Source organism: Uranotaenia lowii, chromosome 3 (assembly GCF_029784155.1).
Source record: "Uranotaenia lowii strain MFRU-FL chromosome 3, ASM2978415v1, whole genome shotgun sequence".
In the NCBI taxonomy this organism is placed as follows: Eukaryota; Metazoa; Arthropoda; class Insecta; order Diptera; family Culicidae; genus Uranotaenia; species Uranotaenia lowii.
This window is the reverse complement of record NC_073693.1, coordinates 169,039,668-169,065,422: the sequence shown is the minus strand read 5'-3', so window position 1 is coordinate 169,065,422 and position 25,755 is coordinate 169,039,668. Positions and strand designations below refer to the sequence as shown.

The window sequence follows — 25,755 nt, the reverse complement described above, 5'->3', positions numbered from 1 at the left end:
GTAAAAATTTCTATGTATTCGTTTCAGTTTAATTAAAGTTTATTTAAAATCTGGGATCAGCGCTTGCATTTCAATAGCAAATCAATGAAAGAAGTGTTCCAAATGCTCCACAGTTTAGAGTACTTAGTTTTATTTTATTTCTGAAATAAATTTGGTTTTATAAATAAAATTCTTTGACCACAATTAACAAAGAGAAATGAATTTTATATTTTTTTATAATAATTCACATTTCAAAAAATGATAGCAGATTCATACAATATCAGAAAAAATAACAGAGATTTAAAATAATATTAAATTCAAAGTAACTATTATCAAAACCATTACTTAAAAAATTGTTTTACCAATGTACAGTTGCAAAATGAGAATTATTAAAATTTGAATGTTCTAACATTGCGCTGATATGAAGATACTCAGAAAAAGAGATATTTGTTTTTTTTCTGCTATTCACCAATGAATGTATTATTTTCAAATGAAATGACTTTATAACGCTCATTAGTCGATATTATAATCTCCCTGGTAAACAAAATATGAAAATCATCTTTTTATCAAAATTTTCTAGCAGTTATAAATTCACAGATTGAAGTTGTGAAGATATCAAAACTGGTTTATATAAAGTTATAATTTCTTCTCTAATTTTGATTTTTTAGATATATCTAAAAAAGTGAACTGAAATATAATTGGAGAACAGGGGGAGTTGAACAGCACCCCTACCCCTCACTATTTATAAATGAACGTTTTTTCACTAGATATTTAAGTTATTTTGATTGGTCGATTTTTAAAAATTTGTAAAATCGCCACCCCAAGGGCGAGCTCTACCCGAGCAGACTTTGATGCCCAAATCAATAGCAAAATGAGACCAAAATTAGGTGTCAACAGCAAACTGATAGCATTATTTTGCTGTTGACTATTCTATGATAGCAAAATTAGGCACCATTGAGGTTTCAATCATTTTAATTGAAAGCAAGTCGAGACCAAAATCAGGTAGCAACAACAATCTTCTAGCATAATTTGGTGTACAAATGGATCCAACTGCAAACTAAAGGTTGAGGTATCATATATCGTTTTTAATCAAATCAAATTCCAAAAATCGGAATTGATAATTCACTCTTATCACAAATTGTCATTAATAATTTAAAACACTTCTGCAAGTAGGCTAAAGAATAAATCGAACGGATAGGATAAAAACTCAAAAAAAAATCTCTCCAGACTATGGTTTAAGAAATTTGATTGTACACAAAATTGGTGGTAAATTTTGAAAAGGGCGAATTCGTCAAATTTTAACAAATGGATTTATTAGCTGGATGATTAGGTACGTTTAAAGATCTGCGGTTTGCGAGAAATAGAGAAATCAAAATAATGTTTTTGCTGGGAGCTTAGTTTTTTTAAATTAATACCCAAATTAATGATAAAATAATCTTGCTTTACTTGCTCACCTCTAAAGCTTTCATGTAATTATTATTTGAAATAACGAAACATTTTTTGTACATTTAAAGGCAAAAGCACGAAACATGAACTCTGCGAGCAACACAACAACAATAACAACAACAACAAATCGTATCCGCAGTAATATAACGGCAGGGTAGATAAAAGAAATACAACTTTTATATATATATTTTTTTAAAATTCTCTTGTACTATTATATAAATATTGTAGATCAACTTTAATGTTACATTCTTTGTTAATTTTTGAAATTCAATCCGATTAGTTGATGGATTTTTGAAATTGTTCCATTTAATTTTTTTTCAAAACTGCTTAAATTTAGTTACGCAGTTGCTATTGTAGTTAAAATGAATAATGTTATTTTGTTCCACTTTTATATGATTCTTTATTTCTGCGAATTCGCGAATAAAATATTTATGGAGTAATATGACAGAAGGAACTTATAAAAATTCGTTTTGAGAGTAAATAAAAACGTAAAAAACTTCCGATTGTTTTGATTTTAACTTATTAGATTTGAAAAAAAAAATAACTATGAATAAGATTTCTATAGATTATACTTTTGTCAAAGAGAATCAGAATAAGTGGGATGAACTGAAAACAACTTTCAAAATTAATACGTATTCAGAAAAACAATTTCGTTATATGCCCTTTGGTCATATTATTCCAAAAGTGTTGTTTACATTCGCGTTTCAATCGAAAAAGTGGTTCGTTCTTGTTTCTTGATCGTGAGTGCAGTATAATTCCGAAGCAGGTAAGTTCATCCATCGTTATATCTTCAGAAACGCTAACCAAGCCTGTTTCAGCTGGATTATTGTCGAAGAATCCACCCTAGCAGCGGCAGTGAAACAAAACGAAAACATGACACGACTGACTGTTTCGAGGAACCGGAACCTCCTAGGAGAATAAATTACGCATGAGTGCAAGTTGCGGCAAACTCCTTCGAGCTGGTTTATTTGGCCGAATTGCTCTTTGTCGTGGTGCCGTGGACTATCACAGTGGGACACAAGTTCCCGTTGTATAAATCCGCAATGATTTGGACTCAGTTGTTGGTGTTAAAACCCCGTAACAGCGGAAGAAGTTTACCACCGATGTTTGCAGCTTCTAGCTTTGATACAACACTGGAAACTGGCGCAGAATCTTCAGCTTCCTTCAGATAGTGCAGGAAACTATCGATGCCATTTGGATGTTTTATGGAATTTTCTTCCAAACATGTTTCTCTGGGCTGATGTTCGTTTCATCCTTGGTCCGGCTGGTGTTTCGATGGCCCAACAAAAGGCTTCCTGGTAAAGTCGGCAATGGAGGTAAACAGATTCTTTAGGAATCCGGAAAATATCAGGGTAAGTGAAAACAATAACTTATATTGTGAACTGTTTTTAAAATTAACAACACAATGTTGAATATGAAATGTAAAATTTAAGTTGGATGGCGTCAAGATTTTTAAGACGTGGTTGAGTTGATTGAATATTTTATTCAATTTCAATTTTCGTAAATGCTTCTACCGGCATTTTCTACAATATATTACATAAGATTTTGGATTTAAGTTTTTTAGTCTATACAAATAATAAACATCCTGCGACCAAAGAATAAACATCGCAATAAGGCATTTCCCCACTTGTTAGACGAACAGCTGATTTCTCATGTTTACATTTTCTCGGCATATCGTGGTAGGGTAAACATAACAATAACATTACGTATGTTCAATGACCAGATAGTAACGTTAAGAAATTGGAAATGCAATTGTAGTGGTTTTGCAAGCGCACTTTGGTGAGGAGCATATAAATTCTTTATTTAATGATTTGTAAATTTATAACAAGTTGAGTCTGTTGATGCTTTTAATTAAAGAAGTTTTTAAAAGAAAGCATTGAACAGTGCTTATCATCAAAGATCAAAATGGCAACCAGTTGGTGTTTACATTTTTCAAAACAATAACAAAAAGCTACCCTACCACAATCTGTCTCAGGAAATACTCTATGTATTATGAATAATGCCACCAGCTATAATTGCATAACTAAAGGCGATATTTTCAGTACCTCAAAGATAACCTAGGTACATTATAGTATTGTTAAAATCCCCTTCATTTATGCAATCAAAGTTGATTCAAAATACACTGCGATGTTTCCTACTAATGTTGAATATATTCATATCGCATTTGCACAAACTCTCGTTATAACGGCGCACTTTTTCCAATCATTGTATATAATGGAATAACATTTAAATGATTTGAGACATTTTTCAAAACTACTATTCAACTAAGCACGTAATAGGTACTTAACTTACTTCCAAACCAGACAATAACAAATGTCAAAACAAATCTTATTATTTACTGAACATTTGTCTTTTGCAGCATGTAGCTTGAGTAAAATTGTATTATTGAATTCTTTGACGTAAGTCACGTATTATGTTTTTGTTACAAAACAAAAGGCGATTACTATAAAACGTGAAAATAATAGGCAATTATTATAAAACGTTGGAGTTAATTTAACCTCGTCTGGTAAACGCCTGAATGTATGTATCTGATTACTTTACCAACTTTAAAATGCGAGACGTTTTTAGGTCTATTCACAAAATTCTAAGATTTTCAAATTTATTTTTTGAGCAAAATGCACTTTCATGGAATTCTCATTAGTTTTGATGTGGTAAATTTTGTTATTGTGTCAATAAGAAAACGAAATGTATCGAAATCAACTTATCAAATTATTCTTTTAAGATTTCAAACCAATTGTTTTATTTATCTTCAACTTATCAAATTCAATTAATTGAAATGACTCTATTTGGGTAGAAACAGACACATGATTCTAAACTATTGTTCGAATATACTTCGCAACAATACAGAAAACCAAAATTTGAGCTTAAAAAATGAGCTCCAATTGAAGTTCTTTAAGCTCGTTCAGATAGGTTTAGTGTTAATCATGACATACAAATTTTTAAATTAATTAACCCATTCCAGGCGACCTCTCCTCATCCCCTCAGTTTTCATTTTTCATTATTTACAAAAATAAAAACATCTTTTTGAAGTTTTTTCTGCCATCACTTTAAGGGTAATAATATATTTTGTTAACTTGTTTATATAAAACGTCAGCTTTCAAATTGTTACGTTGAAAAAATCACAAGCCTTTACAGTTTTATGCTCATACTTCTCTATTTTTAGGAGTACAAATTTCCGAAAAGTGAGTGAAATATGACTCGACATGTTGGAGGCGCTTTTTCTTGCACGAAGCCGCAGTTTAAACGCCTTTGTGTAGGCAGCGAATAGAACAAAATTTAATTTGTTTTTTTTTACTTTTAGAGTCTAACACGCTGCCTACACAAAGGCGCTTATCATACCACTCGGTTTTGAATGAGAAAACTTGGAAGGTTTCGCGAGCACTATTCCTAGAGAAAATATAAATGAAATTTTGCTATCACGCCTTGAAATTCAAAATTGCTTTCATTTTGCTTGATTTAAGGTGATACACAGCAAAAATGAGAGCATTAATTTTCTTACGTGGCTAGCAAAGCGATGCCAAATTTTTCTTTTTTGGAGATCCAAATGATGCCTCGTTTTAAGATCGTTTTGAAAGCTTAATGATGCTAAATTTTGCTTTCATTGAAAATTATGTGATGCCTTATATTAGCATCATTGTGCTCTCTAAGCTTTCAGAAAACGAGCTGTAGTTAGGGTCTCAGTTTTAGCAAAATTTGGTATCACTTTGCTAACCAAGTATGAAAATTTGTGCTCTCATTTTTGCTGTGTACCACCTTATGTCAAGCAAAATGAGAGCAAATTTGGCTCTCAGGGCGTGATAGCAAAATTTGCTATAATTTTGCCATAAAAGTCTGCTCGGGTAGGACTCCGCATGCCAAATGTTGTATATCGTTCTAGCATTCCGTTTGTTTTAAGAAGAACTAAAGACTTATAAATTCAACGATGAAATGAAGCTCCTTTTAAAGCTACGTAATTTCATATATACATTTTTGTGCAATATTATGCAAATTTTTTCTGAACATTTCGTGAAAGATTTCACAGCTCCCTAAATTCCTACAAAATCGTCAAAGTGTTAATGATTTTATGCCAAATAGTTCATCTGCCAATCAAGCACTCATGAAACCACATAAATTCTTGCGGCGTTTTGTTTTAAATTAACTTTTTAAGCCAGTCAGCATCATTTTACCATTTATAAGATTTCAAATATTAATAACTCATGAGATACCTAATAAAGTTATGATCAAAACAAATTTGAATGTATTTTTACATACAACAGTCGGGCTATTTAGGGAATATTAACATAAAATAATCTTTAAAATCTTTATTAGGAAAATCTACAAATCCATGATGTCTAAGTATCATCAAACAAGTACGACGCATAAGCTTTCAAATTAGCTCAGCATATTAGAAATACGTTGTTTGTGACAGACTCGTTCGATGCTCCAATGAGATTGTTGTTGAGGGGATTATTCCAGACTTTTGGCCGCCAATGTACGTCGTTTCAAAAAATTACTGAATATTTTCTTGAAGCCAAAAACTCGTGAAATTTCCTACCATGACAAGTGTTGTTTGGAGCCACTGGAAATAGTAATGTGCCATTAGACTGAGTCGATTTGGGGCCATTTTTGAGTTTGTCAAACCCTGGGGTCAAAAAAGCTTCGTTATGGTTCAAAACTCATCCATGATTTTTTACAGAATTTTTAAATAACGTTTACAGCAATAAATTTGAACTTTTACGTTTGTATGGGAAAATTTAATTATTTGTACTGAAAAATCAAAATCAGTTTTGTTTCTTCTGTGGACCCGAGCTTGTTAATTGGACAGGCCCCCATTCAACACCTAATTCAGCGGAGAATTTATAATTTGGTACAAAACCCATCAACAGGTTCGGTTCCACACAAGAAACAAAAATTAAATTGATTTTTTAGTAAAAAAATATTCAAATTTACTCATGTAAACATTACTTATCATCACTTAGTAGGCTTGCGTTGAATTGACATCACGTCTCTAATTTTCGTCCGATTTTTTCTCCTCATTAACGAGAAGTAAAAACTTTGAAAAATCATACGTAATTGAAAAAGTATCGGAAAAAACTAGTTCCCGAGCTGCTCAAACCATCCGGTATTGTGCGCCGTCGGTGCCGCTTGGGGCAAGCCAAGGTGATTAGCCCGATTTATAACCGGGCAACCAAGGAATCAACGTGGTTAGAAACATCCGACTCTCAACTGGTTCTGGTTCCCTGTAAGAAAGCCCGTTGGACCTGCGGCTCCCACGAGTGGGCAGCGGAAAAGACCTTCCCGAATCCAATCCGAGAGCGAAGTGTGTGTACGATCCATCCGAACCGAATTCAACTCGAGGACAAGGCAGGTGCAGGGTCAAAGTTGAAGGTAATCGTTGCAATCGTAAGTAAGCGTTTCATTTCCTGTTTCCCTGTTTTTCTTTTTTCTTTGTTTCCCGCCTTATCAATTGGTATTAATTTTTTGATTGCGAGCTGGCGGATATTTTCGCCGGTTGGCCTAATATGGATGTTGAAGGGAAGGAGCTTGAAGATGTTAATTTTTCAGCTCCTTCATCAGCTCCAGCCAGCGATGAAGAGGTTCCGGATCTTCCTGAATCTTCCGACTCTGTCAACGGTTGCTTCATCCCGGTGAAAAGCCGGAAAAGAAACCGTAATGATAGGAATGCTCGTTCACCATTGCTTTTTGCAGGACCACAGCTTGTAGAAAAAGGTGCCTCACAAGTATCTATTTCTACGGGAGCTTATCCAAAAGCGAGTCAAAACCTTATGGGTCCTTTAGGTCAAGCATCGTCCAACGAAAATCTACCTCCGTCTGTAGAACGCAGCAACAATATAACCCCGCGCATTCGTCAGTATCCTCTTGGCGAGGATAATAAATATGTTGTTTACTTTCGTCCAAAAGCAGGAAACATGCTGAACCGTATACAAATCGCTAAAGACTTAGATAAACGTCACACGGGTATAGAAACAATTCGCCGAATTCATAACAACAAAATCGTCGTCGTCGTTAACAATGCCAAGAGTGCAAACAGCATTGTTATGGACATTTTGTTTACATCTCTTTATCGTGTATGGATCCCTGCTCATATTGTTGAAATTGACGGAGTAGTGACAGAAGATTCCCTTAGCATGGAAGATCTTTCAGGTGTTAAGGGATTCTTTCGAAAACCAGGGCTTCCATCTATTGATATTATTGAATGCCGACAATTGCAAACAGTAAATTGGGAGGGGGAAAAAAGAACCTTTACACCTTCATCATCATTCCGCTTGACCTTCAAAGGTTCAGCTCTGCCAGATTTCATTATGGTCGGAAAATTGCGCTTACCAGTGCGTTTGTTTCGTCCAAAAGTAATGAGCTGCTCAAACTGTCAACAGCTAGGACATACAGCGAGCCATTGTAATAATAAAACCAAATGCTCCAAGTGCGGTGATCTTCATAAGGAAGAACAATGCTATCAATTAACCGAAAAATGTCTTCACTGTGAAGGAAATCAGCATGTTCTGGTGCAACGTCCCAAATATTTGGAACGATCCTCTAAGCTTAGACAAAGTTTGATGAAACGTTCCAAGCGATCGTTTGCAGATATTGTAAAAGCCGCAGAGCAAAACCGGTACGAGATTTTAACTGATGATTCAGGCGAGGAGGTAGATAGCGCTGACTTAGTAGGGGACAACTTCATTTTGCAGGAAAGGAAACGAGCTCTCAAGAGGAAAAAAATACCTCTAAATGTGGTTTCCAAAAAGATTACTCGAAATGTTGAAAATAAGACCAACCGACTTCCACCTAACCAACCTATTCCTCCAACTAACAACCATTCCCGCTACAACAAAGAATTTCCCACTCCTGATTTTCCTTCTCCAAAGTTTCAAAAAACCTCGTCAAAATTTCCACAATCCATCCCTTCTATCCCTAATCCAATACCCCTCGAAGAATCTCCAAACTCTCCAGAGCTCATAACTCTTTCGTCTTTGATCGAATTGATATCGCATTTTTTTGACCTTCCAGATTCTATTACTAGAATTATCAAACACCTGTTCCCTTTAGTGCAAACAATGTGCACGTGTATCGCTTCAAAGTGGCCACTTTTGAGCGAGATAATTGATTTCAATGCATAATCGTAGAAATATTATACCGGGAATAAAAATTCTTCAATGGAATTGCAGGAGTTTTATGCCCCGTTGCGACTCATTCCAATATCTCATTGCAAACCTTGACTGCGACGCGTTTGCTCTCTCAGAAACATGGCTTTCTCGTGAGACAAATGTGAACATTCGAGGGTTTAACATCGTTAGGTTTGATAGAGCGGATTCATACGGAGGTGTATTGATTTGTTTAAAAACCCAACATACCTTTTATAGAGTTCAGGTTCCAATTATTTCCGGTTTAGAAGTTGTTGCGTGTCAAGTGAAAATCAGAGGTGAAGATTTCTGCATAGCTTCCGTTTACATTAGTCCCAGTGCAAGTATTACTAAAAAACAGTTTTCTGATGTTGTTGAATCACTGCCCGAACCAAGACTTCTTCTTGGGGATTTTAATTCTCATGGCACAGAGTGGGGAGAAGCAGTGGATGATGCTAGAGCTTACCTAATTTATGATATATGCGACACTTATCGTATGTCAATCTTGAACACTGGTGAGATAACGAGAATACCGAAACCTCCTAATAGAGCTAGTCGAATAGATCTTTCTCTCTGCTCGACTTCCTTAGCTCTGGATTGTACCTGGGAAGTTTTACAAGATCCTCATGGTAGTGACCATTTACCAATTCTGGTCATAATCCATAAACAAACTCAACGGGACAGTCCAACTAAGACAGCGTATGATCTAACACGTAACATCGATTGGAAGAAATACATGGAATTAATTTCGGAGCGATTGAATGGATTAGGTGAGATGGTGCCGTTCGATGAGTATACTTTCCTCGCATCTTCCATTTATGATAGCGCAGTTCAAGCTCAATCAAAACCATTACTTTCCACAGTTAAGAGAAGACCATCTGCACCTTGGTGGGATACTGAGTGTACCGATGTTTATAAATCTAAAACCGAAGCCTTTAGGATTTTCCGGAAGCATGGTTCCATAGTTGATTTCAATCGTTATCAAGCTCTGGAACGTAGACTCAAACGAGTATGTTCTAATAAAAAACAGGGTTATTGGAGACATTTTGTTGAAGGTTTGACGACAGATACAGCAATGAGTACGCTTTGGAGAACGGCAAGGAACTTACGGAATCATGTTCCACCTTCAAATAATGTAGATGAGCATTCGGAGAGGTGGGCCCATCACTTTGTAAAAAAGGTTTGCCCAGACTCAGCCCAACCGAGCATGAGATTGTTTGATTCAGTTGATGATGTAGGATTTCCAGAGTTTTCCATTATTGAATTTTCAATAGCATTGCTCTCGTGCAATAATAGCTCTCCTGGACTAGATGGTATTAAATTCAGTTTACTAAAAAATTTGCCAGATATCGCCAAGAGACGCTTATTGAAATTATTTAACAAGCTTCTAGAACAAAACCTCGTTCCTACGGAATGGAGGCAAGTAAAAATGATCGCGATTCAAAAACCTGGTAAACCTGCTACGGATCACAACTCTTACCGACCAATATCAATGCTCTCTTGTTTAAGGAAGCTTATGGAGAAAATGATCTTGAATAGATTAAATGCCTGGGCTGAAAACAATAATCTCCTTTCACCCACCCAATTCGGGTTTCGTAGAGGTAAAGGTACTCTAGATTGTCTAGGTTTATTGACAACAGAGGCACAGATAGCATTCGAAAGCAAAAAAGAAATGGCATCGGTTTTCTTGGATATCAAAGGCGCATTTGACAATGTTGCAATTTCTGTTCTTTCTGAGAAGCTGAATCGATGTGGCCTCTCTCCAAGACTCAACAACTTTCTAACTAATTTACTTTCAGAAAAGTGTATGCACTTTAACTGTGGAACATCAAATATAAGCCGAACTAGTTACATGGGTGTTCCACAGGGTTCATGCCTTAGCCCTTTCCTCTACAATATCTACATCAATAACATCGACGATTGACGATGCTGTTGTTTCAATAATCGGATCAAATAATATGCAAACGCCCCTTCAAGACACTCTGAATTGTCTATCTGATTGGGCATTACAACTGGGCATAGAATTCTCCGCTGAAAAAACCAAACTAGTAGTTTTTTCTCGGAAACATAAACCTTCTTCACTTAATCTTTCTCTGCTGGGCGAGGTTGTGACTCAAGCTTTCACTCACAAATATCTGGGAGTCTACTTCGACTCCAAATGCAAATGGAGAACACATGTTGATTACTTAAAACAGAAATGTCAACCAAGAATAAACTTCTTAAGAACTATAACTGGGACATGGTGGGGAGCTCATCCAGAATCTTTGATTCGTTTGTTTAAAACCACTGTGTTGTCAGTTATAGAATATGGCAGTTTTTGCTTCAAAGATGCTGCTGAAACGCATATAACTAAACTGGAGAGGATTCAAAACAGATGTCTGCGTATATCTCTTGGCAGTATGCATTCAACGCATGTGCAAAGTTTGGAAATATTGGCAGGAGTACTTCCTTTGAAATGTCGATTTCTCGAGCTTTCCTTAAGGTTTCTGATTCGTTCAAAAGTTAGAAACATTTCAATCATTGACAACTTCGAAAAATTGCTTAGATTAAAACAGCAAACAAGATTTACGAGAGTGTATGACCGGTTTTTGTTATTAAACGTATCACCAATCGATTATCCTGACCGCATTGATGCCACTGCCACGAATAGAGACCACGTTTCATTTGATCTTTCAATGAAGAACGAAATAAGTGACTTTCCTGATCAAATAAAAGCATTAATCGTACCCGGTCTGTTTAGTAACAAATATAGACAAATCGATCCACGATTCATGTTCTATACTGATGGCTCAAGTATAGACGGAGGCATCGGATTTGGGATAGTGAATGCCAGGTGTAATGAATTCCACAAACTTGCAGAACCAGCTTCAGTATATGTTGCAGAATAAGCTGCAATCAATAGAGCTCTGGAACTTATCGAAGAATTGCCAGCGAATCACTTTTTTATTTTCACTGACAGTCTCAGTTCAATCGAATCCATCAAGAACATCAATTCTAAGAATCATCAAGCGTATGTTGTTCTAGAAATACGGAAAAGGCTGACTACACTAGGTTTAAAGCTATTTAAGATCACGCTAGTATGGGTTCCCGCGCATTGTTCAATTCCAGGTAACGAACTTGCCGATGAGATGGCAAAAAAGGAGCAATACATGGTACCATTTCTAGACGTTTTATCGCATATCATGAGTATTTTCCAATTGCTCATCAAATTGCTATGAGAGAATGGCAGAGTTCATGGGACGAAAGTGTAAAAGGAAGGTTTCTTTACTCAGTTCACCCTAAAGCAGGGGTGAGCAACCTTTTGAACCAACGGGCCAATTTGAATTCCAAATCTTACCGGCGGGCCGCACTCACAATATCACTTAGTAAAAATTTAAAAAAAACTGCATGGATTGTGCTCGATAATATTCAAATTAAACGTCATTCTTTTAAAAACAAACTTTTGACAAATAAAAACTAAAAAAAGGAAAGAAAACAAGAATTCATATATTATTTATCAAAAAAGTTTGAAGGGAAGTTCAAGCAGTTTTTTATACACAAAACAGACAATACCAACCAAAGTTTATCAGGTACTTAATTTTTATGAAAATTTTGGAATACTCCAATTTTCTGCTTGATTTTAACTTTTTAACAAAAATTTGTCCTTTCGAAAAAAGACATCATTTGATTTGTTTTTTTTTTAATCAAAAATGAAAATTTTTGAGGTCTTTGTAAAATTCATGAATAATTTGAACCGTTTTCTTGATAAAAAAAAAACTTTCCAAAGTCTTCTGGAGATATATCACAGTGATAAGTTAGAGAAAGAAAACATATTTTTTAAATCACTCTTTTTTAAGCGTTATATTTAGAATCTTTATAAATATTTATTTTCTAAGCGTAACATTGAGAATCTGTATAAAAATTTATTTTCTTAAATTCCTTTTTTTAATGTATTTTTTAATTTTTTTTCTATAATTTAAATCTCTCTATAAAACCTCATTTTTACGCTACAAATGATGAGATTAGAAAATGAAAAAAAAAGTTGAAATAACATAAGAATTCCCAAATTCACTGATTTTTAGTTTCGTGAAGCTTCCAGTTCTCAATCTTGATTTCTTGAACCCCAGTCAAACTTTCCTGCTGTTTCCTCTTTAACAAATCACCATCAATAAACTGAGTGACTGACTGAACTAAACGTTACTTTATCGCCTTTGGAAGGGTTTTACATTAAATCGAATGCTTATCCATATTTTTTCCTTTCTTGATAGCCACCATTTGCTTTCTTCTTTCTTTTTAAACAAACGGTTAAAAATTTGTTTTAGTTTGAAGTTTTGTAAAAGATTATTGCATTGAGATGTATTGATCACAGAAAAAATCATAATTTTGCAGATTTAAAATTTTACAGATTTAGATGAAATTATTTTACAGTTTATTAAACATATTTCGTCAAAAATTGCATTTTGAATTTTATGTTTATTCTAAACTTAATAAAGATACCACTGCACTGGGATAGGATTCCTTAAGCAAATCTAACTTTGATAATGTGGATTTCAAAGTAATTTCAAAGTAAAGTGACTGAATTTAACGATGTTTGGCATGATTTCTATACAAAATTTCTGGAAATAGTCGTCCCAGATTTTTTCAAACAAATCACTGATATTGGCCCTTATTCTGCGCCGCGCATGAGGTGACGATTGTCACCTCACCTCGAGTCACCGTGAGATTTGTCACCTTATTCCCGGAGTCGTTGTGGGTAAAGTGACAGAGGTTCACTCTAGGTGAGTGACCGAATGAATACATCTGTCAAAATGGTAGAATTTTGCTGGTGTTGTTTGGATTTTGCTCTCGCTTCGGATTTTCCGAAGTAAGTTTTTAGAATTTCGGGTTAGAATTTCGGTTCGAAAATGGCCATCATCGGATGGTACGGTTACAGCAAGAAGCTTGAGGAAGAAAAACGGACGATTTGTGCGACGTAAGTGGAAATTTCGTTCATCAAAGCTAAGTTCGGATTGCCGGGGAAAAAAAATCAGATGCCGACGGCTGCTGCTCCAAAAACCCAGCGCACAAAAAGGCGGTGTTTGTTAACCATTTCCAAAGGTTTATCAGGTATGTAAAATAATTTGTGTTTTGTACCTGAAACTGTTCGATCATCCAAGAGAAGTTAAGTTTTTTTTCGTTTTCAGTAATGGCGAATGCTGCCGGTTTATATATTTTCCTCAACTGAAGTTACCCCCGTGGCATGCCGGAAGTTGTTATCGCCTGCCAGATAGGAGATCATGGAATGCCGAGCATTGATCGAAACCAACGAAATAGCAGCAGCAGCATCAGATTCAAACGACAAATTTCGGTTACATAAACCTAAATCCGGTTTTCAATTTACAATAAAATTGTATTTCAAACTTAAATTCGAAAACACTCAGAATTGTGCTTCAGCTTTAACGTTTTTAAATGTTCTGACTTGTCGCTTATTGAATCGTTAAAGTCCCGTAACAAACAAGCTAATTGAATCTTCACCTGTATCCTTCACTTGAATTCCACATTTTTTATTGAAAAAAAATCTTTGCATAGCATATTATTAAAAAGTGAAAATAAAATTAAAAGTACTATAATATTTGAATTCCAAAGTTTTCGTCATTTCATCGTTTTAACGGTTCGAAAATCAAACTTCAATTAAATCTGAATTTTGGATTTCATTAGAAGATCATACTTTCCATTCAGTATTCCAATCCAAATTACATATTTGAGATAGCAATGAAAAAGTTTCAATATATTTAAAAATCATATTTGCTAATAAATTTGCTTAATTTTATTTCCAAAACTATCATTCATTAGTATAATTAACCATTTAGAGCCTTACATTGTGATTTACATAAATTCTCGATTAAATTTCTATCTTGTCACCACCTGAAAAGGTACCGACAATTGTCACCTAAAATCGTCACCCGAATGCGACGGTGACTACGAGAATAGGGTAAGAACTCACAAAGTTCATCCGAAGTGACGTTCCTCACCTAAACCGACTGCTGGAATAGAGTGACTTGGGTGACTCTACTATCGTCACGTCACTCGAGGCGCAGAATAAGGGCCATTATTTTTGTCGAGAACTCATGCCGAGTCATGTCGATAAGACCACTCACCATTTTTTGTTGGTATTTGAGAAACGGACTTAGAAAATTCATCTTTACCCTTCCAATTTATTGTTTGTTCTTCCGTCCAAGTTTCATATATTGTGCATTTTTAAGTGCTTATTAAATAAAAAGGAAAAATGTAATATGAATTTAAAAGCCTATAATATTTTTTGCAAATTAATAATATTGCACGTTTGCTTTAAACAGAACACAATAAATGCTAAAAACGCTTTAAAAAAAGTACTCAAATAATTTTGAGTCAAAGGCATATTTGATAAAGTTACTGACATACATTTTTTTAATGTTTAGTATGGACTAGTATTTATTACAATTAAAAATCTATCGAAGAAAAAAAAAAGAAAAAAAAATTGAAAAAGCTTCGCGGGCCGCACAAGAACCTCTCGAGGGCCGCATGCGGCCCGCGGGCCGCACGTTGCTCACCCCTGCCCTAAAGTAAAAACGGAAGCTTGGTTCAAGGGACTTAATTTAACTAGAGATTTTATACGTGTGATGTCTCGGATTAAGTCAAACCATTACAGATCCAATGCGCATCTTTTTCGTATCAATATGTCAGACACAAACATTTGCGGTTGTGGAAACTCTTATGATGACATCGACCATGTCGTATGGGTGTGCCCGCAGCATGTGGATACTAGAGTGGAGTTTTTAGCTGCCCTTCAACATAAAGGGAAAATAGCTGAAACTCCAATTCGGGATGTTTTGGCCCGACAGGACCTTGGGTTTATGAAGCTGCTGTATGATTTTATAAAGTCAAGCAACATTCAATTGTGATGAGCATTCCCAAGGCAATAAGGTCGTTGATTCAAGATTATTCAGAAATATAATGTCTTCTTCTCCAGAACAACAGCATCTATATTATCAAAAAGTTAATTCCTATTGATTCAACCTTTTCTCAAACTTTCCTACTTCTATCCTATCTTGTTTGCTTGCGGTTGTACGATTGCTGAAGCTTTGATCTACGAGTTTCAACGATGGTTTCTCACTATAAAACATCACCTGATCGAGGATAGCTTTCTATAGCAAGATGGAACACCTAGGATGCAGTCTCAACCGAACCGTTTACCAGGAAAAGGATTCCCGTCTGGAAAACATAAAACATAACTCGGCTCCTTAGGCTTCACAGCAAATGAGCCTTCGAATGAAAAATAAATGTTTATATTAAAAAAAAATATTAAACATTACTTAAAAATTCTGCAAATAATCATGGATGAGTTTTGAACCGAAACGAAGCTTTCATGACCCCAGGGTTTGAGAAATTCAAAAATGACCCCAAATCGACTCAGTCTGAAGCACAAACGTTATAATTTCTTCTTAGATTATTAAAATAAAAATGGAGAAAACAAAAAAAAAATCTGCGATGCAGAAAACAAAACGGTTTTTGAATGAATTAAATATTAAGACATTTATCAAAATATTGACGAATTTTCCTAACTTTGAACCGTCTAAGATAAAAAAAACACGATTAAACCATATGAACTAGCAAAAGGAAATGCCGATAAAATTGAATCACGAAATACTTTGCTGCTCTATTTTTCTTACGTTCGTTTGGTTGTACACCTAAGACTAAAGAACAACTGGAAGCCCAATGTTTTCAGGAGAGGGAAAAAAAACTTTTTCCCGGGCAGCACCGGGTTCATAATTTGGATTGTTTTGAGGAAGAAACTTTCCCTTCGATTGTGAGTTCGTCCCGAATGACCTTTCCAACCGCCTCTAGCCGAGAGGAAAAGCATAAGCCTACATACAATCACAAATTGGGCACCGAACACAGAATCCAAACCTAAACTTCCGAGCAACAAAGGTAAAAGATGGAAAAATATACCACATATAACATGGTAGATATACGAAAGCATACACCAGGACGAGAACAGAACAACAACGACGGACAAGGATTCTCCCTTTATTTTACCGGAACCGGAGAAGTCTGGGGTGGCTCAAATTTTCCTTCCGTAAATCATCAAAAAGTTAACCGGCACGTATCTAACTGTGTTACATGCCCATCAGAGATAGAAAATACCACAGAAAGTTTTCCGAGCGGTTCGACACCAATTGGCTTCCGGTAGATTATCAGGCCAAGAAAAACAAAAGTGGGAAAATTGTTTATGCAGCTCATGATCATTTTTGGCCCAAATGTTATCTCTGGTCAGGACTTTTGTAATAAATTTTCGATTGCGGTTGGTGAGTAGAAAATGAAGCCTGCAGCCAGACTTTGTGTTCTCACAATGTTGTAAATTTTCTTTCCAAGAATCTGCCCTGGAAACAATGCTTGTTTTCATTGTAAGAGTTTATAAGCTCAGCGAGACTCAAGTGAAGGCTTTTCTTTATGCATGACTAGCTGACCCGGTGCGCTTTGCTACACCTTCCAAAAATAAATGTAATTTGTAAACATTTATTCAAATTTAGATTTTCAAAAGCAATGTAAAAATAATGTAAAAATTTGTGGATTTTCCACCTTTTTCCCACAGTGGGAAGTTACGAACTTTCATAAAAACATTGTCACATCTATTTTTGAGTTATGCCAAATATCCGTACGCAAAAAAAAACCCTCTTTTAAAATATGGTCCCTTCTTTGAAAAGCTCTTCATCTTAAACTTACATGGGAGCTCCTCCATCTTTTCCAATTTTGTCCCACACTGCTTGAAGAAGGTAGGCTGATTTACCTGGCTCGAGTTTACATGAATTTCTAATAGAAAGAAAAAGATTCGAATATTGTAATTTATTGCATATTGTACTTTATGGAGATAGAGTTTTGAAAACCGATCAATAGCGTGAATCGGGGCAGTTTTTTCCTTATATTCTGGATTATGAGCACTTCCAGCTACTGATGAGCTTAAGGGGGGGGTAGGGTCTAACACTTTCAAAAAATCGATTTTTTTATTTTTTTATTTTCTTATTGTAAAACATTTCAAGAATGTTGTGTCAAATTTTCAAGTCAATTGAAGCAAAACTGTAGAAATTATAGGCCTTTATCTCCTCCTATCTAATACTGCAAGAAAGCAAGAGCAGAAACTTCAAACGCGTTTTTTCTCGAAAGCACATTTTTAAAGCCCGTGGACATCGTCATTTGAAAACGTCTTATCCGATTCTTTTCAAATTTGGAACATATTTTCTACATATAAAATACCAGACCCCAACGTTTTTGTTTTTTGTTTTTTTTACTTTGGGGAGATTTTACAGGTGAAAAATGGCGGATTTTTTCGTGAAAAATCGTAGTTTTTACTTCAAACAGCCACAAAAATTTCATAAAAATATTTTTAAGTTAAATAAAAACGTTGGGGTCCAGAAAAATATCTATTAAAAATATTTTGCTCTGATTTTTTGACTTCAGATGATTCTGTGCTGAGATACAGTGTCCACCGCAAATCCTGTTTTCTAAAAGGCATCCTCGAAAGTGCTTCGTCACCGGCTCATTTTTCAATATTTTTCTACGAAAAAAATACTAAATGTTCTTTTAACAATGCTTTGTATAATGCAAAATATTTGAATACATTTGTTTGAACGATAGCTCTAGAAAAAAATCGTGAAAATGGTGTTTTTTATACCCGTTAGACCCTACCCCCCCTTAAGGTGGTGTATTTTTTGGAGTAAAAAAATAAGCTATAGAAATTTGAAAAAAAAAACGATGAAAAGGATTTTCAAATAGTTTTTTTCACAATCCTCGCCCTTCGAAGCAGTATGAATATCTATTTTTTTTGCGCCAAAATTATTTTAAAAAAATGTTTCGCCATATGCCAAACTCATGGACATGAGACATTATAGCTTGAAGTTTTCCCAAACATCACTTATCATGGTATGAAAATTAACCATTTTATACAGTGCAATTTTTTTTTTGAATAAATTTATTAAAGCAAAAAATATAAATATTTAAAAAAATATCAGTTGCATCACTAAATAAATTCGCATCGTTTTTTATTTTCTCTTTAAAAATCAAATATTCAAAAATGTTGGCAAAATCAAATTTCTATGTTTAAATTTTTCCCGTATATTGGGGCAAGTGTAAATGCAAAGCTTATTTTCAGATGCATCAGAGTTATGGTTTTAAAATGGATTTAATACATATTTCTTTTTGTTTGTTTTATCAAGTTTCATTGATATATCTGCAGTATTCCAGCAGTATAAATTTATGTTTGTTACTTCTCTTTTAACGAATGCTGTTCAAAGCAAATGACCTTCATTTACAAAGACATTTTAGAATTTTAAATATCCGCTTCAGTTTCAATATTCCGAATCTTTCCAACATATTGCATAATTTTGAAGATGAATTTCTTAAAAGTTCGACGTTTGCCTTTGCCCAACCGTGTAAGTTGACAGGAGGGAATATTGTTTTTAATACTTTAAGGGTATACTAAAAATTTCTCATAAAAATGTTGCTTCCAGTTGAATATCAGTTCTAAAGTCTCACTTTTCAAAAAAGAAGCGGATCAAAAGTCTCTTTTATTCAGCCAAGTAACACAAAAACACTTTTTTATGTTAAGTACGTACTTGAATTGCTATTGGTAGAATAAAAAGCTCCCATTTTCATTTCTAAATTCGTTTCAGTTGTGTCTATGGGCCAAAGTAACAATTTCTAGAAGAAAACATAATTTTTTTTTTGGTACAGAGAAAAGTCGAACGTTTGAACATGCTCTAGTGTTCCTTGAATGAAAATTCTTTCGGAAAATAAATTTTCTCAATTTTGGTCAATAAAAATCAGTTTATTTCACTGATACCTTTCACTTATGCACACTTCAGTCCTATCTTATCTAATTTAAAGAAAATGCTCTTGATCAGTTTATGTGTCGGATCGGATATTTTAATCTTCTTTAAATTTAAATGGCGCTTGATAAAACTTCAGCTAAGTACATTTATACATGTTCAACAAAATGTTTCCGATCTACCTCTGTAGAAAACATCTACTCCATATTCTGTTATCAATATGATTCAAAAATAACTTGTAGGCGAAATGGGTTAAAAAATTGTATGTAAATTCTTTACTGTTTGTTTTTTTTTCAATTGTCCGCAAAGTGTCATTTCATTATTTCATTAGCATCAGAACTAAATTTATAATTTTTCGACAACAAATGCTACATTAACACGAACTGAATATGGAAGTATTTTTGCAAATCTTTCAATTGGTTTTGACTCGACCGATAAAATACCAATCCGTGTCATATCTAGGCGTCATTTATGTTCACGTACTGTGTACAATTAATCAAGAAAAAACACATCTAGGTTGCATATCGCCGTCACGTGCATAAGAAATATAGGTACTTGATTGAGAAACAGACGCCTAATTGTTAAATTTTTCCAGCGATCAATGAACAGTAGCTTTGGTTACTATCCACTTGCGACGACGTTAGCTTGACCACCTTGACCATAGAGACGATAAACAACTCCCTCAAAGAAAAAAAAATCTATGCCATGACTTTTCAATTACATTTCAATTTCAATTAGATTTTGACAAAAAAAAATGTAGGTATATGTTCTATTCGATCGGCAAAATGTCAATCTGGGTCTGGGTCACATCAAGTAGAAAAAAATCACATCAAGGCTTCATATCGCCACGCCTTGCATTGAAAATATGCTTGGTTGAGAAATACGCGCCAAAATATTTTCACTGATCAGTATGCTATGTCATGGTTGCTATCTTCTCGCGACGTATGTTCGCGACGCCTCGACCAGGGAGACGAAAAACAAACCGCCCAAAGGAAAAAAAAATCTCGAGAAAATGGATGTCATGACTTTAATTTGTTTCGAAAAACTACAAATTTTGTATGGGAGCCCCCTTTCCTTGAAATCGGAGCAGTTTATAACTATTATAGAAACCATCCCCGGCCCCAGAAACCCTCAGATGCCAAGTTTCACGGTGATCGGTTCGGTAGTTTCCGAGTCTATAGGGAACAGACAGACAGACAAACATTCATTTTTATATATATAGATAATACAATAGACAGGTATACTGAGATACTGTGAAAGCTGAAACGAAACAGCACATTTTCTGTAGGAATATTTAAGACGAAAAAAAATTCTTCTTTACGAGGCTAGTTGTTCTAAATATAACAAAAATTCAACCAAAATCAAATAGAGGGATACCATATCAAACTGCAGATAGAAATATCTCAGTTATCAGTTTTATTATAACTGAAATGCTTAGAAAAGTTCAGATGAAAAATATCGAAAAGATTTAGGATATTCAATTTCTACCAGGTCAGGGATCAGCAACAGATTGTTATATTTTTATTTTTCCATTGACATCTTTAGTACCATCCCTGCTATAATGAAGTCCCTTCGACAATCTGAACAATCATTTGGCACTTCATTTGCAATTCCACTCGATAAATTTTCACTACGCATAATCCGTCCCGAGTAGTAGGTAGGTATCTAAATTGCCAATACATAGTGGGACAATTCCATTCCTCTTTTTGTCGGATCACATTGATTCGAAATGGCGGCGTCGTTGTTTGGTTTCGCAACGAGCTCAGCACTCGAATATTCACTCATCGAGCGGGCGAAGGGAGGTCCAATGATATGTATACAGTTTGAATATGCTGATTGGTAATTGATGTCAAACAGTGATCCCTCGGATCATGCTGCTTATTATTCACACTCTGGCTCCGGTTCCATCTTATTCTAATGAGCCAGAACTGAATGAAATGGGCCATTGGCCCGGATCAAATTCCGTTAAAGACATCACTAGGTACTATCCTCTGCGAGAAAACAACAAGGACCGCGCGCGTTTAGTCGGTCGACAAAAAGGGAGAGTGACTTTGCCAATTGAAGCCAAAACCATCATCGATGGAATCGAGCCCGGAATGGTTTCGACCTTTGACTTTGGCCCTCAACGTTTGCTGAGCTCTGCTTTTGGATTATTGTACCTATTCCTATCCATGATGGGTACAACTCAACCGCACTCCGTCACTACGAACGCATGGTGGGTGAATTTTTGAAGATTTACTCAAAAATTACGTAGAATATTTCCATTTTATGAAAAAGAGCGATCAAACACGCATATGCTTTAAAGAAACATGAAGTTTCATTGACATCCTATATAGGAAACGAAACTTCATGTTTCTCTGAAGCGATTTTCCAACTGGTGAACACTAAAGCGTATATTTTTCAAGGATACTAAAACCCCTAACCCATATAGAGAGTTAGGGAAAGTGTTCCTAAATGCGCCTACAGTCGTTTGACGAAATGGCTGAAAAGACAACATATGGTATGATACCGTCCAACGGGGCATCATGCAACAGCAGGGTTAGATGCAAAATTTGCATACCCCAACACCTATTAAATTTTTATTTTAGTATAATTTAATAAGGTTATCAATTAATGATGATGATATAGTTTCTCATATTGTGAGAGAGTTTTTAAAATTTTGATTCTCATAGAAAATTAATGTACAGACAGATGTACAACTTATAACATTTTTCGTCGTAGAAAACTTTACCCTGTATGAAGGATCGGCTAAATGATATCACATACAAACTTTATATTGCTCTTTTATCCTATACCAACACTGTTAATTTTTATGATTTCGGCAAGTAGAATTTTTGCAGCACCTTAAGACTTAACAAAAATTGACGGAAAAAACTGTAAAATTCAATTAGAATAAAACTAAAAATGACTGCAGTAGCTGCTTTATACGTTATGTCATCACAAATATATCAAAAATTGTAAATTTTATTCGATTTTTTATTGAACATAAAGTTTGTTGCAACTCATCCCTTTTTCTCTGTAAGGAAGAAGTAAGCGAAGGTTTGTTGGTATTACACGTGTTTTTTTTTGCTCCGTCGCGGTGAAAATTAAATTTTTGAAGTTTAAGTAGTTTTTTATTGTAAAATTGTGATTTTTTCTAGAATTAATGGATAATGCATAGTGATCAATGATTGCATGTTTCATTGTTTACGCCCGACTAGATTTGCCGTTGATTTCGTCCACCTCCAGCAGGTGACATCGTTGAATGATTCGCTTCAAAAGAAAACAAACTTACTACTTCAACAATTGGTGAGTTCGTTCTTCTCATTCATTTATTCTGAACTGATGTTGAACCCCGGAAGTTTCTACTTGAAAATTTTCAGAAGCCTACAAAATTTGGAAATTTATTAATTTATTTGAAGTCTTTGACTGCTGTCATACAGACCGAATATTAAATTAGATTACAAAATTACAATTTTTGATTATTCAAATAATTCGTAGAAGCATTATTATTCACTTCTACACAGTAAATTCCTAGAAATAATTTTGTTTTGTTGAAAAACACAAGTGGTTCTATTCTTATTTCGCACCCTTTTTTTTCCATATTTTTGGTCATCAACGCCAATTGCAACGTCCAAAAAAGTAAACTTATGCTTGATTCATTCGTTAAACAATTCAATACATATTATAGAAGAAATTTGGTGTTTTTCAATCATTTATATTTTAACAGGCAAAACACATAGTGGTACTATTCTTATTTCGCCCACTGTATGTGCTTGACAGTTTCTGGAATAAAGTGAGATGCGCATACTGATTATTATGTGCAGAAATCGTCGTGATAATAAGAGGAATTTTCCAATTATGTTATGCCTTGGAACCTGACAGTTTGTTTGAATTTCCGATATTTACTAAAGTTTTCTAAGCTAGAGTTCAATCGACGGTAAGTTTTTGAATAATAAGAATTTATTCGTTTTGATTCATATCTATGACGACACATTGGAATTGTTTAGATACTGTGTCAGTCAGGGATGTGTACTTTCACAATGATGCCGCTAAATCTTTTGTAAGAGTTATTTTCAAAAAAATGCGGTTTACTCATTTTTTCTCTGTTCTTTAAATATTTATTTTCAAGAGCGAGTAAAGGCGCAATATCCGATGCCAATAATGACCAGGGACGATGGTGCACAATAATCCGAATCATGTAGTATTTAGGTAAAGTATTTATAAAATTATAGTTTTTCAATTGATTCAATTTAAACAGCAATATTTTGGATTTCTGTACAGAAAAACCTCATTTCCACCCACAGAAGAACGAACACACAAAGCACAGTAAATTTTAACAAATATGCTTCTAACGTTAATATTGCAAACATTTTATAATCATGGAAACGTATTTATTTATTAATTTATTTATTTGATCATGTAACGTAAGATACAATCTTAAAATTTTGATACAATGTGAATTATAATGTGTTTTCCGTATTATGATTCCAAAACACTAACTTTACTTGTAATTATGATGCCGTTCCTAATCTGTAAGCTCCGCCAATAGACCCTTCTTGAATTCTGACTTAGCTCTAATACACTAAATATGAACAGGAATAACGTTTTAATTAATGATACCTCTCACGAAAAACGAATTACTGTAATAAGAGGAGCAATGTCTGGGGATAACACGGCATCCAGCTCGAGAGCTTTGTTGTAGTACAAGTAATTTTGCTTATGATACCTACACAGCCAGATCTTGTCAGCATCCCGGTGAGTATTAAAAATACATTAACTACTCATTTTGACACGGCCGAGCCCACTGTGCAGTATTGGACGCAAAGACAACTGGAACCAGGGATGCTAGGTCGTTTTGTCAAAAATCAGTACAACATGAAGAAAAAAATCAGGATTTTTAGGAAGCCACAAATTCTACTTAAATTACATAAATAAAGGCGAAATACAGGTACAGTACACGTCTTAATGTATGTACTGAGGCGAGCAGAATCTTGGCTGGTCTGCAGTTTATATGTAATAACAAAATCCTGATTTATCAGGACACCTAGCCCCTCTGACTGGAACACAAGGGAGGAAGAAACGTGGGCAACACTACCATACGTTCCCGTGTTTATTTAATATTTTTTCATTGGAAGGATAGACGCTAAGATATTTCAATGCTCCTTGATATTGGACCTTGACATTCTTCTTTCAACGGTTGAAAATAAGGTTACACAAAAATCCAAAAGTTATTTTTACAAAAATTTACACTAATTTTACAATAATTAACTTTGAATTCTTTGTACCATCATCTCGTGTCATCGACCATGGTTATAGCACAGACAAACAGACAGGGCACTTAGTGCAAAAATCTAACAATTTTACGCAAAAGATTACATTGCTATCTGGTGTCGGTATTTCCCACCATTTACTTTTACCAAAAATAAAAGGATCCTAACGCTAGCCTAAGATATTGTGATGTTAAAAAAAAGTAAACAAACATATTTTTCTTTTGGAATGAGATTTTGTCAATTTTCTTCTCAATTTGATTTTTTCACGGGTGATCGAGACATGCCACTTCACTGAAGATCAGGGAACAAGAACTTGCACAACTGTTTTCAAGAAAGATTGCAAAGTGATCATTACTATTTAACATTTATGAACATTCTGGTGTAAGTTAGTGCTAGTGCAAGTTCTCGCTAGTTAGGTGAAACCGAGGATATTAGAATCTTCATAAACGGCAGCAGCACAGCTTCATCCTTCACAGCCACAGTCTCTTGAATCGGCTTGATCACTGCCGTAGCGTAATTTAAATTCTTCTAATCACAATTTTATTTTCCAGGTTCATATACCTAATGGAAAGTAACAGCTTTATCGTCCACTTCATATTTGGTTTCAAACAACAAATAGCGAATAGCTCATACGATCGCAGCAAAGCAAGCTATGATAACCACGGGGAAACAAAAATTTTAAAGGAAAACAGCCTATACCTAGATAAACCACCAGCGCATGTACAAAAATGCTCTTCTATGTTCTTTCCAAATTCAATATCAACCCATTCCAACGATTGAAAAAAATAAACCAAATCACTTTTCACAAATCCATTTTTTGAAACTTTGTTGATTGGGGACATGGAAACGACATTGAAAATAAAATCAAAAAGGAACGAACTCACCCATTTGAAATCTTTATAAATGTGTGTAAATTTGGTTCAATAAACTGAATTCCGGAGCTACTCGGATTTTAAAGTCGTGTCCTGGAATTTGGGAACACCCAATTTTTTTTGGAATTTTTAAGGAAATAAAGAAAAATCACAATGGAACTTAAATTCCTTTTTACAACTTCTTGCAAACAAAAATACTGCATTTTAAGAGTACGATTTATTATTTCTAACGTGCAATTTTCTGTATTGTTTGAATTTTGAATTCAAA

General features: G+C 34.7%; 1 protein-coding gene and 1 long non-coding RNA gene across 5 annotated transcripts in view; one reads left to right on the top strand and one right to left on the bottom strand.

Moving 5' to 3' along the window:
• The window catches only part of LOC129753496 (potassium voltage-gated channel protein Shal), a 784,223-nt gene that overhangs the window by 409,291 nt on the left and 349,177 nt on the right, over positions 1-25,755 (bottom strand). The gene's annotated exons all lie outside the window — the stretch shown is intronic.
• On the top strand, positions 13,311-13,927 carry LOC129753503 (uncharacterized). Its single transcript, XR_008738937.1, has 2 exons — positions 13,311-13,628; positions 13,706-13,927. It is a non-coding gene; the product is annotated as an uncharacterized LOC129753503 (long non-coding RNA).